The sequence below is a fragment of the Pseudonaja textilis genome, chromosome 2, assembly GCF_049901715.1.
Source record: "Pseudonaja textilis isolate UNSWEBS1 chromosome 2, rPseTex1.2, whole genome shotgun sequence".
In the NCBI taxonomy this organism is placed as follows: domain Eukaryota; kingdom Metazoa; phylum Chordata; class Lepidosauria; order Squamata; family Elapidae; genus Pseudonaja; species Pseudonaja textilis.
In genome coordinates, this window is record NC_141991.1 from 104,001,971 (window position 1) to 104,017,425 (window position 15,455).

Consider the following 15,455-nt stretch of genomic DNA (forward strand, 5'->3'; position numbering starts at 1 on the left):
AACTGTACTATCTCTGAAATGAAAAAAAAAAAAGCTTTCATCTGATATGCAATAAATAGCTGTGAGAAAATCAAACCCAACAACCTCTGGTCATAGTCCATCCAGCCTGAATCTCCTGACGGTAGTTGACCAATTTTAGCCAATAGTTCCCAGCAACTTTTCCCATTTTAGGACTGCCTGCCTAATAGGTAACCTTGCTTTCAGTTCCTTTAGGAATCAGGATGCTTTTGTATCACAGCTGACAGCTTAGACCTGGAATCCCCAGTGTAATGTCTGGATATAAAAATGTTAACACCGCTCTTTGACTTCTGATTTTCTTATGTTAAATTTTTATTTCATCTTTAAAAAAAGCTGCCAAACTGTGAAGCGATAGGGAAGACAAGAAATATACTCATTACGGCCACCATGAGCTTTTTCTGTACATAATTCAAGACTTCCTATAATAATGCTATGCTTTTCATTGAGAACTGTCTCTACATAATTGATAAAAAAATTGGGAAGCATAATAGGAATTTTCTGAAACATCACACAAATCTCTCACACAAAGACACATACTAGTTTCTGCTTCAAAAGTAGACATCTTTATAGGGGATTGCAGTAATCCAGTCCAGAAGCTTCCAAGACACAAATTGAAGTTTGTCTATCTGCCTTCGAATGGCAGGCACAGATACAGTAGACTACCTAGCAAACCTGCTAAAATGAATTACAGTAGACATAACTTTGAACTTGAAGGACAATTTCTGAGTTCTAAAGTACAGTGTGAACCTGCAATTTGATGGACATTGGCTTGGCAGTTTGGAGATTTAATGGACAGGATATGCTGACTGATAGGATTCCTGCCTCATCTCTGGCCTATTTTTCAGTACAGTTCTACTACGTACTTTGCTACTTCTGGAAGCTGTTCTGCCTCTTAGATCAACCAAGTGAATCTAAGAGCCTGTATTTCTGGCTCTGGTGCTCCCAAACATGCTCCTCAGCATCCATTTGGCTTCTTCTCTGCTGATTTTATTTTGCTTGACTGGTCACAGCTCATGCTGCTTTGTGATCTTTGGCTGAGACCTGAATGCTTTTTTCACATTTTTTGGTACAATTATCTGTGGGCTTGAAAAATGCTATTTCTCAATTAATGGAGTCTTGGCTTTTAAAAGACCTTCCTTCCGCCCATTAGTTCCCATGGATCCATTAAACTGAAGGCTCACTGTACTCTGATTGACAGGAATGATCCTTGAGAGAAAGTGAGATTATTCTTGGCTCCTTTTACACTGTTACTCTGCAATAGCTCCTTAGACTGTGATCGGTTGTGTACTTTCTTTTATTCTGGAATTTTTCACTAGTGATTTATAGAATCTCTGCTGTTTCTATGCAATATAAGGCAATCTTTGTGAATTATTATCATACTGATGACTGGGGTGGCAGTATAAGAAGATGATGTAAATCATAATAACTCTTCATAATGTTATGCTTTTCTGCTTTTTTGTTTGCTTGCAGAACAGGCATATAGAGCACCTTTAAGTGTTTTATTCTGAATGAAAACACCCTGTATCTCCACATCACTGAGGGAATAATGAGAGGATACATCCCATTTGCATTGTCACTTCTCTATCTTTTCCCACAGTCTGATCCTTTATTCACTTGTCTTAATACACTGGTAGCTGTGAGCATCCAAGTAAGTATTAGAAAGCACTGTCTAAAACGGAGCAAAAATGATGGCGCCAAGAGGATTGACTGAAAGAAGGAAAAAAGATGGAAGCCAAGCAATAGCAATAGCACTTAGACTTATATACCGCTTTACAATGCCTCACAGCCCTCTCTAAGCAGTTTGCAGAGTCAGCATATTGCCCCCAACAATCTGGGTCCTCATTTTACTGATCTTGGAAGGATGGAAGGCTGAGTCAATTTTTTGGTAGCAGACGATACAAGGGGGTAGAATCTGCCCTTGCCACCAATCTAGGCCCAAATGGTTACGTTGCAACAACTACCCAGCAGCGCCAAAGTCTTTTCATTCCTCTTGATCAATATGTGAATATCAACTAGTGAACATGATTCCTGAAGAATGCAACAAGCATCAAATTAGAAGGAAATGATAGCTAATTCCCAAAAAGATGAAAACACTACTAACAAGTAAGCATGAAAGACAGGTGGATTGGAATTATTGGAAAGAGATATATAAGGGAGGTGGGCTGTTAAAATTGTTCCCAAAGTGGCCAGAAAGGATAAGTACCCTTCGAAAAATTGTCTGCCCCTTGCAGCCTTCTCTATCTCAACAAAAAATGGAAAAATATGTGTTCTAGATTTTACTCCTTTAGATGTTCCTTGGTTTTTCAGTGAATTCTACTCATTTCAATGCCCCTGTGTCCTATGCTTATACCAACATATCTGTACAAAAAAATTAAGGGCTGAAATATTGGGCCATATCAGACATTATATTACTTCAGTCTATCTTATTGTGACTATAATGCATCAAGTTTGGAAAGATATAATTATTAGAACTCCTCCACTCCCAAGGACCATTGGTCCATGCAGAATAGATCATTTGTCTCGGTTATGTGAGTAACCAGTAGACCAGACTAGGAAATTAATTTCATATGATTAGGTTCATATTAATTATAATAACAGAACCTTGCAAGGGCAATTGTGTTACACCTTCTCCTTCTTATAATTGAGTGAATTAGGCAGGCACCTGCCCAAGTCACTTCTGGACATTCTAGTCTTAAAAAGTGCTTCAGCTCTTTTTGTCTAGGTAACTGCTCCTATATATCCACATCAAAATAATCTTCCTCACTCAATACAAATGAAGATTTTTTAGCAGGGCCTGGGTATATGCCCCCAAACCTCACCATGAAAGGAGATATTACTGAAATAATACCTGAACAATAATGCCCATTTAGTTTACCTACTGTTCTTTACTGATCAAGAGCAAAAGCCCATAAAGTTGGCAACTACATTGACTTTTGCTTGTCACTTGATTATTTTTCTATTCTCACATTATATTAAAAAATGGCACATACTGTTGGAATTAGACTGAGGTGTAAAATGGGGAATTAGTCTGGAATCCCTACATGGGCACAACAGAGCAAAATCTGACCCTCTCCTCCATCCCCCCAATGCTGTTGAACCTTATCTAATCTTACCCAAGTGCAGACCAGCAGAATCAGAAGATATATAGGCTTGAGCAATAAAATAGCCAATTGAACTCTTCACATGTGGATCTGGTTGTTGTGCCTGACACATACGTACCCTTTAAAATACAGCGGTCTCCAACTTTTTTGGCTCAGTGAATGGTGATGGCAGTGGCAGTGGGGGAGAAGAGGGGGTGGTTTCGCGTGCATGCCACTTTCACAAATACAGCTTTATGCATGCACTTGCCCACCACTTCCATGGCCAGGTTCCCAAAGAGCTGCAGCCCACTACTGGGCCACAGACCGGGAGTTGGGGACCCCTACTTTAATCTATAGTCAAGCATGGAGAAAATGAACTTCATGTGGCATCTTTACTACATGGAGTATGGTACCCCATTCACAAGCATATTAAAATCTAAGAAGAATATCAAGACAATCCTACATTGATTTGTTTCTGTTTTGAAGAATCTATTTTTTTTAAATATAAATAATTACCAAAGAAGCTGAAGCCAATGGAAAGAGAATAAATGATCCATCAAAATAATTTTCTATGTATATTAGTATAGTATATTAATACATAAACATTAATGAATGACTAAGCTCCACCGATTATTTAAACCCAGACTGTATTTTTAACTAGCTATGATATACAGCTACCTACTTTTTACCACTAGAGGGACATCCAGTCCATGAGATGTCCGTCTTATGCTTTTCTATGAGAGTTTTTGTCAATCCTCTGATCATCTTTCTTCAACCCTTGAATCTTAAATTCTTGCTTTTTCAACATAAAAACAAAACATTCTAAAAATTTAGAGATTAGCCAGATGTATTTCAATTTTTACAGTTAGCGGTAGCCTTTTGCTTTGCATTAAAGACTCATATGGAGTAACTTAATTTCTTGGCATTTTCTCAGTGTTGGATTATATTTATTCATTCATGTATTTATGTATTTATTTATTTTGCATCAATTTTACAAATAACTCAAGGCAGCAAACATATCAAACACAACTTCCTCCTCCTCTTTCCTCCACAACAGCAACACTGTGAAGTGGGTTGGGCTGAGAAAGAATGATTGGCCCAAAGGCTGCCCACTTGGCATTCATGGCTAATACAGGTCTTGACCTCATGGTTTCCAACTTTCTAGCCTGGTGCCTTAGCCACTAGACCAGGGGTGTCAAACTCAAGGCCCGTGGGCCGAATCCGGCCTGCAGGGTACTTAGATCTGGCCTGTGGGGCCACCCTGGAAACAGCAAAGGATCAGCCTGCGGTGCCTCTGCCAGCTAAAATGCAGCTTGGGAGGGCTGTTAAAAAAAAATTACAGTAATAGATACAAGAAATGAGAATGGTATATGTGACTAAATTTGTTGCCCCCTGCTCGAGGTAAGGCATGTTCCTCTGCCTTTAATAGGAACAATTATTTATTTCTATTATTTATTTATTCATTTATTTTTTTAAAAAAATCATAGTCCACCCATCTTACCTCAGGATAACTCTGGGAAGCTTACAGTCATAAAGGATAATAACTATATAAATGAAAAATATAAAATAAGTTAATACTTATTTATGTTTTAAATTCAAAAAATCCACACACTACGGTCCACTTAACAGAGAAACATTGCCACTTAAAATATTTTACTGAATATGGTGATCCCAGTAAAATTCTGCTGTTTAGTTAAACAGGTGGTAAAATGGTGCTGTTTAGAGTACTCAATTTAGGCAGAGGAGATTTGGATTCACCTTTTCACTCAACCATGAAATTTGTGGGGTGATCTAGGGACAACTGCCCTTTCAGCCAGCCAGCTTCCAAGATGTAGCTGAACGATGTCTGCCCTAAGTTCTTTGAAAGAAGAATGAAGTAATAAAGTAATGATATATTCTACAAAGAGTTAAAAAGATCCTTTGGCTTTATTGACTGCTATGAATACGAGAGAAAAGGGAAATGTCTTAATTGGTTAAGCAACAATAACACTCACGAAATAGCAAAAAACCCAACAACAACAACCAACCACTACTGTATATGCTTTGAACAGAAGGGAGTCTGTAAACACTGAATCGTGTTACAAGAGCCATCTGGGAGGAAGGAGTGATAGATATATGATCTTTGGGGATGCTATGATAATTTTAATCTCTAAAATTCCCTGGCATGTAATTCAACTTTGGATAGAAGCAGTGTGAATAGAAAATGTGGATGTTTCATAGCTGAAAGTATCTTTCCACCGCACAGTCATTGTGGTAAGCTCAAACTGTTGTGCCTGGGGTAGAGAGAGCTTGCAATGGATTAACAGGGTCAAGTAGAACGTTAATGAGGGTAGATGGAAAATATATTTCATTGCCATACATGGAGGATAGGAGCCACTTGGCATTGACACCCTATTTCTGTACTCAGCCTGTCTCCCAGCTGGTAAGTGCTGATGCAAAGGTAATTGATCTCCCAAAAAGCATGGGTCCCAAAAGTAATGTCCATAAAGGAACATTACTGGGTGAAGTCTTAAAAATAGATGCAGTCAATGCGATGCATCCAAAATTGTCCTGAGACCAGGTCTACTCTTGTAACGGCGAAAGAAAGTGTTGAAAGAAAAGGGTAATATGAGTTTTAGTTTCCCGTGCAAGAACTACTCCACTTCAGATTACCTTATGGAGCAAGTGGAAGTAGTAAGCTATTTCTTAAGCTGGTATACTCTACAGTACACCTTATATAGGTTTGGATGTCCTTCTATTTTTTTAGAAAGCAAAAAAAAAAAAAAAAAACTACTTCAGGAAGGTCTGCACTTTCCATCATAGAATTGTCTATTTATTTCCATTCTGGGGGAAAATGCAATGTTCAATTCACAACACACGTTCTCTGAACTTTTCACTATGAAATATAAGCAAACAAATATTTAAACTAAACAAAACAACTAAATTAAACTAAACTAAAATCTACAATTGTATTCTGGAGTTGCTAACGTCCTACTCTGCAAAATGAGGATTATGGAAGAAAATATTGATATTAAAATAATGTTGACTCCGAGGAGAGTCTTCCAGAGTCAAGCAAAGACCTACATAATTCTTCACTAAAAACTATTTACAATGAATTTCAATTATTTCCTGTATATCATCATTACATTACATTAAGAATAGTGATTTTTTTTCATAACCCAGAAACCAAGAAATCACTGAATATTTTGAGGAGTAAAAATAAGTTCATGGGATTGAAACAATGGTGGGATTCAAAAAATTTTTACTACAGGTTCTGTGGGCATGGCTTGGTGGGTGTGGTGTGGCTTGGTGGGTGTGGTGTGGCTTGGTGGGCGTGTCAGCGGAAGGATATTGTAAAATCTCCATTCCCTCCCCACTCCTGGGAGAAGGTTACTGCAAAATCCCATTTCCTCCCCACCCCGCTAACCTGCTTTCCAGCTCTGTTCTCCTGTGCAGGGCAACAAAAGAAGACCCAGCCAAACAGCTGGGACTCAGGAGGCAGAGAATAGATGGGGACAGGGCCAGTCAGAGGTGGTGTTTGCTGCTTCTCTGAACTATTCAAACTTTCTGCTACCAGTTCTCTAGAACTGATCAGAACCTGCTGAATACCACCTCTGGACTGAAAACAAAAACACTGAAGAAATCAAAACATGATATAGGAATCTCACTTTATCCATTTTTATCTGCTCCTTCTTAGGTTGGAGCACAACTTGACAAAGATGCCTTGCTACCTAAGACAGCTATAGTGCGCACCTTTACTCTTCCACTCACCTGGCCATTTCACATATGAAAGTAGACTGGTGTTTGTCAAAGCCAGAGCAAATTAGTGGGAATTTACAAACCCACTGAAGCAGGCTGAGAGAGGGCTGGAAGCCATGTACAAACAGCATTAAGAGAAAAATTAAACCCAGATTTACAAGGCATAGTTCCTGAGTTTGTGTACATGATACTGTTGGGAAATTGTATGCTGGGCTAGCGGGTAGGAAAGATGACAAGAAGTCTGGAGGCTCACGATCAGAGGGATTAGGGATGATATAATAGCCTAATATTAAAAGCCTAATAGTCTTTTAATATTTGAGAAGCTGTCATAGAGAAGAGGGGATCAACCTCTTCCCCAAAGCACCTTTGGGCAGGACACGATGTAATGGGTGGAAGATCATAAATAAGGAGTTCGACCTAGAATTAAAGAGAAATTTCCTGAAAGTGAGAACAATTAATTAGTGGAAGGGCTTTCCTCTGGAAGCTTTGGGTACTCCATTACTGAAGGTTTTCAAAAAGAGACTGGACAGCCATTTGTTCAGAATGGTATAAGGTTTTCTGCTTGAGTCGGTGGTTGCATTAGAAGACATCTTATTATTTCATGTTCTATGCTAGTGACTAAATTTATTTAAGAGCTAGAACTCAAGCTTTGAGGCATGCAGACATGCAATTATATAATTTTCTTCTCCATCACTCTCCACTGCCCCCAATATCCACAGCCTGACATACTTTTCCTTCTTTCACAATGAAGACGACACATTTCCTTTGTCTGAAAAGAATCCAGATTTAAGCAGCAGTAATATCTAGTCTAATAAGACTCATATAAAAATCACAATTGGGAGCCTGAAAGAGAATTAGAATCTCCATTTGAAGTGCTAAAATGCAATGGATTATTGTACTGATTCCCCACCGCGATTTATCATTTATCATGAAAATGTATGAGGGGCTTTTCATAAACTTTGCTAAATTGAGATATGGAAAGCAAAATTTCACAGCCATTATATATAGGTCACTCACTTTTGCATATCTAATTGTGCTGTAAATGTATCTGAGAGTACTGTGTTTAAACTGATAGAAAAATTCAACCCAGTAATATACATGTGTGTGTCTGTGTGTGTCTGTGTGTGTGTGTATTATAATACATTATATATTATAATATATATATATATATATATATATATATATATATATATATATATATATATATATATATATAATATGCATGCAATACATGCATACACACACACACACACACACACACACATATATATATATATGTATATATTAAGAATATATATATATATATATATATATATATATATATATATATATATATATATTGTACAAGACTTAATAGAAACAATGTAAAAATTATTATTCTGCATGCTTGGGACAAATGAAATAATTCAAAATGAAGATATGAAAGGGTTGGAAATACTTTGCAGGATATATCATGTTAGTACAGGAAAAAATAGGGAAGAACATCTGCAGGATAAGTGTGATTAAGAAGATGAAAGTGCTTTGGGCCTTTGAGGATAATCATGAGCAGCTGTAAGATCTTAGAAGTCAACATGGCCTGTCCTGTAGGAAGCATACCAAGAAATTGGAAGCCCTTAAGGGATGATATCAACATAGTGAAAAATGGGATCGAGGTCATTAAGATCTATATCTCACTAGTAGAACAGCGACGGCTACATTTTCATGGCGTAGAACACTGGTGTCAAACTTGCTGTGTCACGTTGCCATCACATGACATATCATGACATTTTTTCCCTTCACGGAGCTGGTGTGGGTGTGACCTTCATCCGGCTTGTGGGCCACCAGTTTGACGTGCCGGTGTAGAAACTAAGTGTTTAGAGTCAGTTTAAATCAAAGTTCCTTCCTGGATTACCAGAAGTTGTTTGGAAGAAACAGAAGCCCTATTCAAGCATCAGGAAGTTTGGAGTGCTCTGAATAGACCCTGGCCTCTACTAGAGCCACTTAAATGATATCTGCAGGGGAAGAAGGACATTCAGTTGTATTTATCAGAGGCTTGCCACATGTGGAAACCACAGTTCTACAGGCAAAAAGTTTTATCCTGAAAGCTTACAGGAGAGAAAAAATATAACTTGAGAAATGTCATGCAATAAATACCGAAGGCTAGACTGCTTTCAGTTCATGTTAAATCCAGTTCTGATACAGGAACTACATTAGTCCTCTTGATGGATGACCTCAGTTAGGAAAGAGATAGGATGAAAGCTATCTTGTTGATTTTCCCTGAACTTCATCAGCTTTTGCTAAACTAGCCCTGTAAATTGGGTGTAAGGGGTATACAGTATATCCACATTTAAGTGCTTGATTATGTTTCAGTATGTAGCATATATGCTGTGGCATCCTTCATATCATCACCCATGCTTTTCAACATCAATATTAAATTGCTGGGTGAAGTCACTGGAGAATCGGAAGTGAGGTGCTATCAATATGCCGATTGTGCCTTATGTTATTTCCTCGCATCATCTAAATCAGGGATGTCAAACTTGATTTCATTGAGGGCCGCATCAAGGTCATGTTTGATCTCAGGGTGGGGAGGTGGCCAGAGGGTGTGGCCAGCTCAACATCACTCATGTCAATGTGCTGGTGGTGGCCCAAGCACTCTGCCAGCAAAAATGGACCTTGGGAGGGCCACATGTGGCCCTCCCAAGCTCTGTTTTTGCTGTCAGAAGGTTGAAGGAGGCCTTCGCATCTGAAAACAAAGCACTGTTTTTGCTGGCAGAGGCACTGTGGATCAGTCTTTCACTATTCTCAGTCAGCCCTGTGGGCCAGATCTAAAGACCCCAGCCCATGGGCCTTGAGTTGGACACCCCTGATTTAAATCAAGTGAGACTCTGTAGCTGCTGAGTCTGTTTCTGAACTCAGTAATTAGTTGGATTAGAGCCAGTGAGTTGAACTGGAATCCTGCTAAGCTGGCCCTTTGTCCAATAATTGAGCCGGCACTTACGTTTTGTATAAGCAATTGCATACATTGGGAGTACTTTTAAATCCCTGTCCTTGGTTGCTTGATATGCCCTTTATCAGCTTTGACTGATGGAAAGTTAGGGCTATTTCTCACTGTCAGACAGAGATGTTTTGCCCATTGTGGTTCATTTTCCAGTAGCATCTGAATTGGAGTAACATAATGTGTTGTGTTTCCAGCAGTTCTTGGCTATGATTTGGAATGATTTTTGTTCTTGGTTATGATTTTAGTTAGTTCCAAATAAGGTGCTAAAATACTGATAGATGCACCTAGATATCCTTCAATAGTACTGATTCTAAGATAAGTAGCTGTAATGGTTGGTTATTTCCAGGGGTGGGATTCTACAGGTTCTTACCAATTCGCTAGAACCGGTTGTTAATGTTCTAAGCAGTTCAGAGAACCGGTTGTTGGAAGAAATCTCCTTTTGTTTTTTTCCATCCTTCTTATATTCTTGGCAGATAGCCTAGACTTACTGTCTCCGAAGGAGGTTTTTTTTTCTTTGCTGGTACATTCTTAAAGAGGAAGTGTTGTTTTAAGCCTTTTACACTGCTGTTGGGAGAAAATACTCCCGTTGGAGTTAGCATTTTGAAGAAATAATTGAATAAGGAAGCAGAGCTGCCAGAAAGCTTTTAATGACAAGGAACCAAGATGAGTGACATCAGCAAGGCTTCTTGGCTAGCTAGAAACATGACTTTACATACTCTTTTTGTGTTTTGGTTAAAGTTACAATGGCACTGAAAAAAGTGACTTATGACCATTTTTCACACTTACGACCATTGCAGCATCCCCACTATCATGAGAGGCCAGGTGAGAAGCGCCCCTTGATGTGAGTGACATCGAGTTGGCCACACCCAGTGATGTGAGTGACATCGAGTTGGCCACATCACATGACCAGTAAGCTACACCCACCAACTAAGCCATGCCCACAGAACTGGTTGTTAAAAGAGCAGTGGAGAGAACCGGTTCGGTCTCCGCTACTAATTGCCGCTACCGGCTTGGCAAAACTGGGCCGAACTGATAGAATACCACCACCGGTCCCTACAATTTATCACTCCTGGTTATCGTATCTTTTCTTCCAAATTAACAACTGATCTTCACTGGGAAATAATATACAAATGCAGTTTTGTAAAACAGCCAAATTGTACCCTAGATTTTGAATGTTGACTTGATATTTTAAATTGTACAAGCTTGGGAACTGAAATTCTCAAGTTAGAAGTGGCCTTTTAGATCACCTGTCCAGTCCATTCTATATTAATAACAGCATTAAAAGATGCTCCTCCACCTCACATCATTTATTTGTTATCTCTAATTACACTGGTATGTTTTCTCAAAGGAGGTAAGAAAAAAAATATTAATGGGAAAAAGAAACGGCTGGCATTTTTCTTAAGAGAATTTCCTCAAGAACCTGGAAATAACTGCTGGTGGTGATATATAATCAATTTGAATAGTGGTATCTGGATATTGTAAAGAAATATGTCTAGAAATTTGGGCTTTGAGCTGCCCCGAGCAATTTGGATTCAGGCAGTTTCAAGGAAGGAAGGAAGGAAGGAAGGAAGGAAGGAAGGAAGGAAGGAAGGAAGGAAGGAAGGAAGGAAGGAAGGAAGGAAGGAAGGAAGGAAGGAAAAAACATTTAAAGGAAAGTGTGTTAAAAACCAAGTCAATCTACTTAGATGATGACATGTATTTTCCCCAACATATGTGTAAATGTATAATAAATAGGGAGGAAGTAGAGTTGTCCAAAAGATGGGCAGCTGTGTAAATATTTTAAATAAATAAGGCAAAAAATTGTTAGATTAGTATATTTTGTACATGTGTATTTAAATCCCTATATGCCTTTTTGCTCTCCCTTTAACTCTTTTCTCCTCTCTCTCTTCATAAACTTTTCAGCCTTGTCATATTACTCACCAGCTGTGTAACAGAAACCCTTCAGCTGTTTTGATGTACAAGGAGTAAGCATGCCTAAGTTTCATCCTGTCCTTTGGGAACCTTTTGCCCAAACACTGGTCCCCAGGAAGACAGATCCCAGGCTGGTATAGTGGTTAACATGTTGGATTAAGATTGGGGAGACCCAGATTCAAGTTTATTCTCAGAATAGAAAATTTCTGAGTGACTTCGGGCCTTTTACTCTACTTAATAGGGTTGTTTATGGGGAGAAAAACATTGGACCTCCTAAAGGAGGTATGTGATATACATCCAAAACAGAATTATGTCCATCAACTCTTTAAGGTGTGGTAAACTATTTGGGATGACACCTTCTATAGGCCCTTTTCTCAGACTTAACCTTTGACTTCACAAGGTCCAAATTACTATTGCTGCTTTTAAATCAATTTCCTGCAGTAATCAATATTATAGCTGGCAAATGGCAGATGGTTTGAAACCCCAAAGCTACCATCATGATATACATCTCCTACCATACTTAATTTATATCCAGACTCATGGATGTACTCATAATAGGTGATCATTATTATACTCAAGGTTTGCTTCCATAACAACTAGTTATGGAATATACAACATCACCGTGTCTCTAATTAAGCCCATTTAATTCTCTTTGCATTGGCCGTGCTGTTGAAAATGTCCTCTCGGAGACCACCTGAATGAACCAACCCAGTTTTGTGATCCTCCAAAAATCCACCTTCTCACCATCTCATGGTCTTTTTTCAAGACTTTAGTTTAACTCAGCACCACTATCATAACAGGCGAAAGAAATCAGTAAGGACAAAAAAAAAATCTAACTTACCATTTTCGTGGTGCAGAGCCTGGAAGAATTGTCATAGAAGTGTGTAGGGATGGGACATTTAGCTTTGGAGAGTATAGCTCCAGGATTACTTTTTTCTGTCTCTTACCCAACGCCAAGATTCCTGGTCATTCTCTTGTTACAGGAAGACCGGCTCAAGGCCAAAGTGGCACATTCCATTTCACACATGCTGTTGGGAAAGGATGATCCCTCCAGGCATATTTACTAATTCTGAAAACACAGTTGAGCACAGCTCTGGAAAGCTGCAAATCCCATTGGGAATGTTTTTAGAAACTCATTAATACCTTCGCTCAGCCAGAGCAGGTTAAGGTCTTTGGTTGTTCTTCAGACTTTTGGAGCTGTACCACCAAAAACAGAGCGTGTGTTTGCTTCTGTGAGGCTATCTTATCAAACATTGCGTGAGAGACTTCTGAATTTGCTCAGGGCTTAAACTGAATCAAACCAAAGAGGTTCTTCTAGTTTTTTTTTAAATGATCCCCATTAATTTGTGGAGAAACATTTCATCAGAAACCTTTGTGAGAAATAAATACAATCTCTGCTTCTTTAATGTGAGTGGAAATAAATCCTTAAAGACAAAGGCTCCTGACTCTGTCACTTGAAGCTGGTGGCTTCCACTTTCATTATTTCTCTGTGCTGATTTGTTCTACTTCTAGCATACATAATTTCATTTTCACTGACAAACTCAAAAAGAGTTTCTCCCTGATTTAAAGACAAATAGAATCTCGCATTTTGGCATGAAATGAAGCAAATATTAGTTTGTATAGTGGATATTTTAAACAGAATTGAAGAACTCAGATTTTCAAATAATAAGAAACAAGAACTTGTTAGTTTAGGATTTGCTATGGGTGGCTATTAAAAATGATCTTCAGGAAAGCTTGAATACATTTCAGGAATACCTATAAGGACATTTAGCTTAGAATGAACGTCTGTTCTATTGCATTAATTCTGTACTTACCATTTTCTGAAATTAATGATAACTACCTGGGGTATATACTACTCACAAACAAGAATGTGGTAATATAAATATAGTTCCAGGTCCCATTTTGCTTCCAGCAAGTTATGTAGAAGACTACAGTATTGATTTCTTCCCATTAAATATGCTCCATGGGTGCCTGAAATGTACACAGAATTTTCAGGTCTTCTGCACAACTATTTCTTTCAATTGCAGATCATGGATTATTCAGTAAGTATTATTCAGTGAACATATTGCAGAATTGCCAATGGTGCCTTTTTGTGCACCGCTTCTGTAGGGTGGTAATAGAAAATTCAATATGGCAGCTATGATCATGTGATTGAAACCCTACTCCTTTGATCCCAGAATTGTGGCTGTCAGTTTGAATTTCTGGACAGATGTTCTAGTATCTGGGAAGAATTGAATTTCTGGAAGTATTGGTAAAGCAGCTGCCCTTTATAGTTATAGCACAATTGTGAAGATAAAATGGGGTAGAGGATAGATATGTTACTCTGAGTTCTTTAAACTGAATTAGAGTCAAGTTTTATGTGACTTTGTGAATAGTAACTCTTTTACAATTATATGGAAATGGTTTACTATTGTCGTTTTTTCAGTTCTCAATTTAGTCCACAGCCCAGACATTTCCTGGTAGTCTTCTACTCAGGTATTAGTGGGTCTACTTCATTTTTTGAGAAGAGCCAAGGTCATCTGAATGTGGAGGAAAGGATGAATAAATTCAAAATATTAAACCATATAAATAATTTTAAATCTCCTAATTTAAACCAAATTCAGACTTTGGGAACTCAACTTGGTGCCAAATAATAAAAGTTAAAATCTGTCTGCACTGAAGCCTTCATAGTTTATGGCTAAGAACATGTAATTTCTTTAAATGCCTTGAAATACTTTATTCAAAAGTCTAGCTTTAAAGCACTATGAAGAGAAAACTATAAATGTTTTCATGTGAAGCCCATAATAGAACAATATCTCAACAATAGCAACATGCCACCACCCTCTTAAGAATTCTATAGCTATGCTTCATTCACAGGAAATGATAAGCAATAATAGGTGGACTTTGTTGACACTGGGTAGGAAGTGTGTACATAGCTTGCTTGGGCTTTGCCCATGTTGTAGAGAAAATCATCTGGATGCTTTGCATTATGTTGGAAGCCGAACACTGGAGTGCTAAACGTCCTTGTTATGCGAGGACCTCCCTCTTTAATAGAGATGAAGGCATTAGAAATATCCTCAAACAATCCTAGTGGTCTTGTGTCTGGAGTTGGCCTTATGTCTGTGTACAGAAGCTATTCCAAAAGGGATGCCTTTGGCTGATTCACAACCCAGATAGAGCCAGAATATGCACACTTTGATCCTTGTTGGCCTTACAACAATGAACAAAAGCATAAACACTGATGTGCTAATGAAGGATAGCAGCCAATACATTTAGAGGTTACTCTATCTACTAACGCCTAAAATGCCTGACAAAATAGCTTAGCCATTTTCTTTCTTAGGCATTTATTTTCAAGCATGTTGAGCACATGCCATCTTCCTCTAGCATTAGAAAATTACTTTTATATATGTGTGTTCAAAGCATAGAAGTAAAAGCCTTCCTATTATGAAATTATGAAAGTAGACTGTTGGGTATACAGATGGAAGGAGTGGGGAAGGAAGGGGATCTCTGAAGAGAACCTTATTACATTAATTTTAAAAAATAAGAATAGAGATGGATGGGACGTTCTAGTTCAACCCCCTATTCAAGCCAGAGATCCTATATCATTTCAGATAGGTGGGTGTCCAGTCTTTTCTTAAAACCTCCATGATGAAGTATCTACAACTTCTGAAGGCAAGCAGTTTCACTGGATGGTCCTCACTGTTAGGAAGTTTCTCCTTAATTCCAGGTTGCTTCTGTTCTTGATTAGTTTC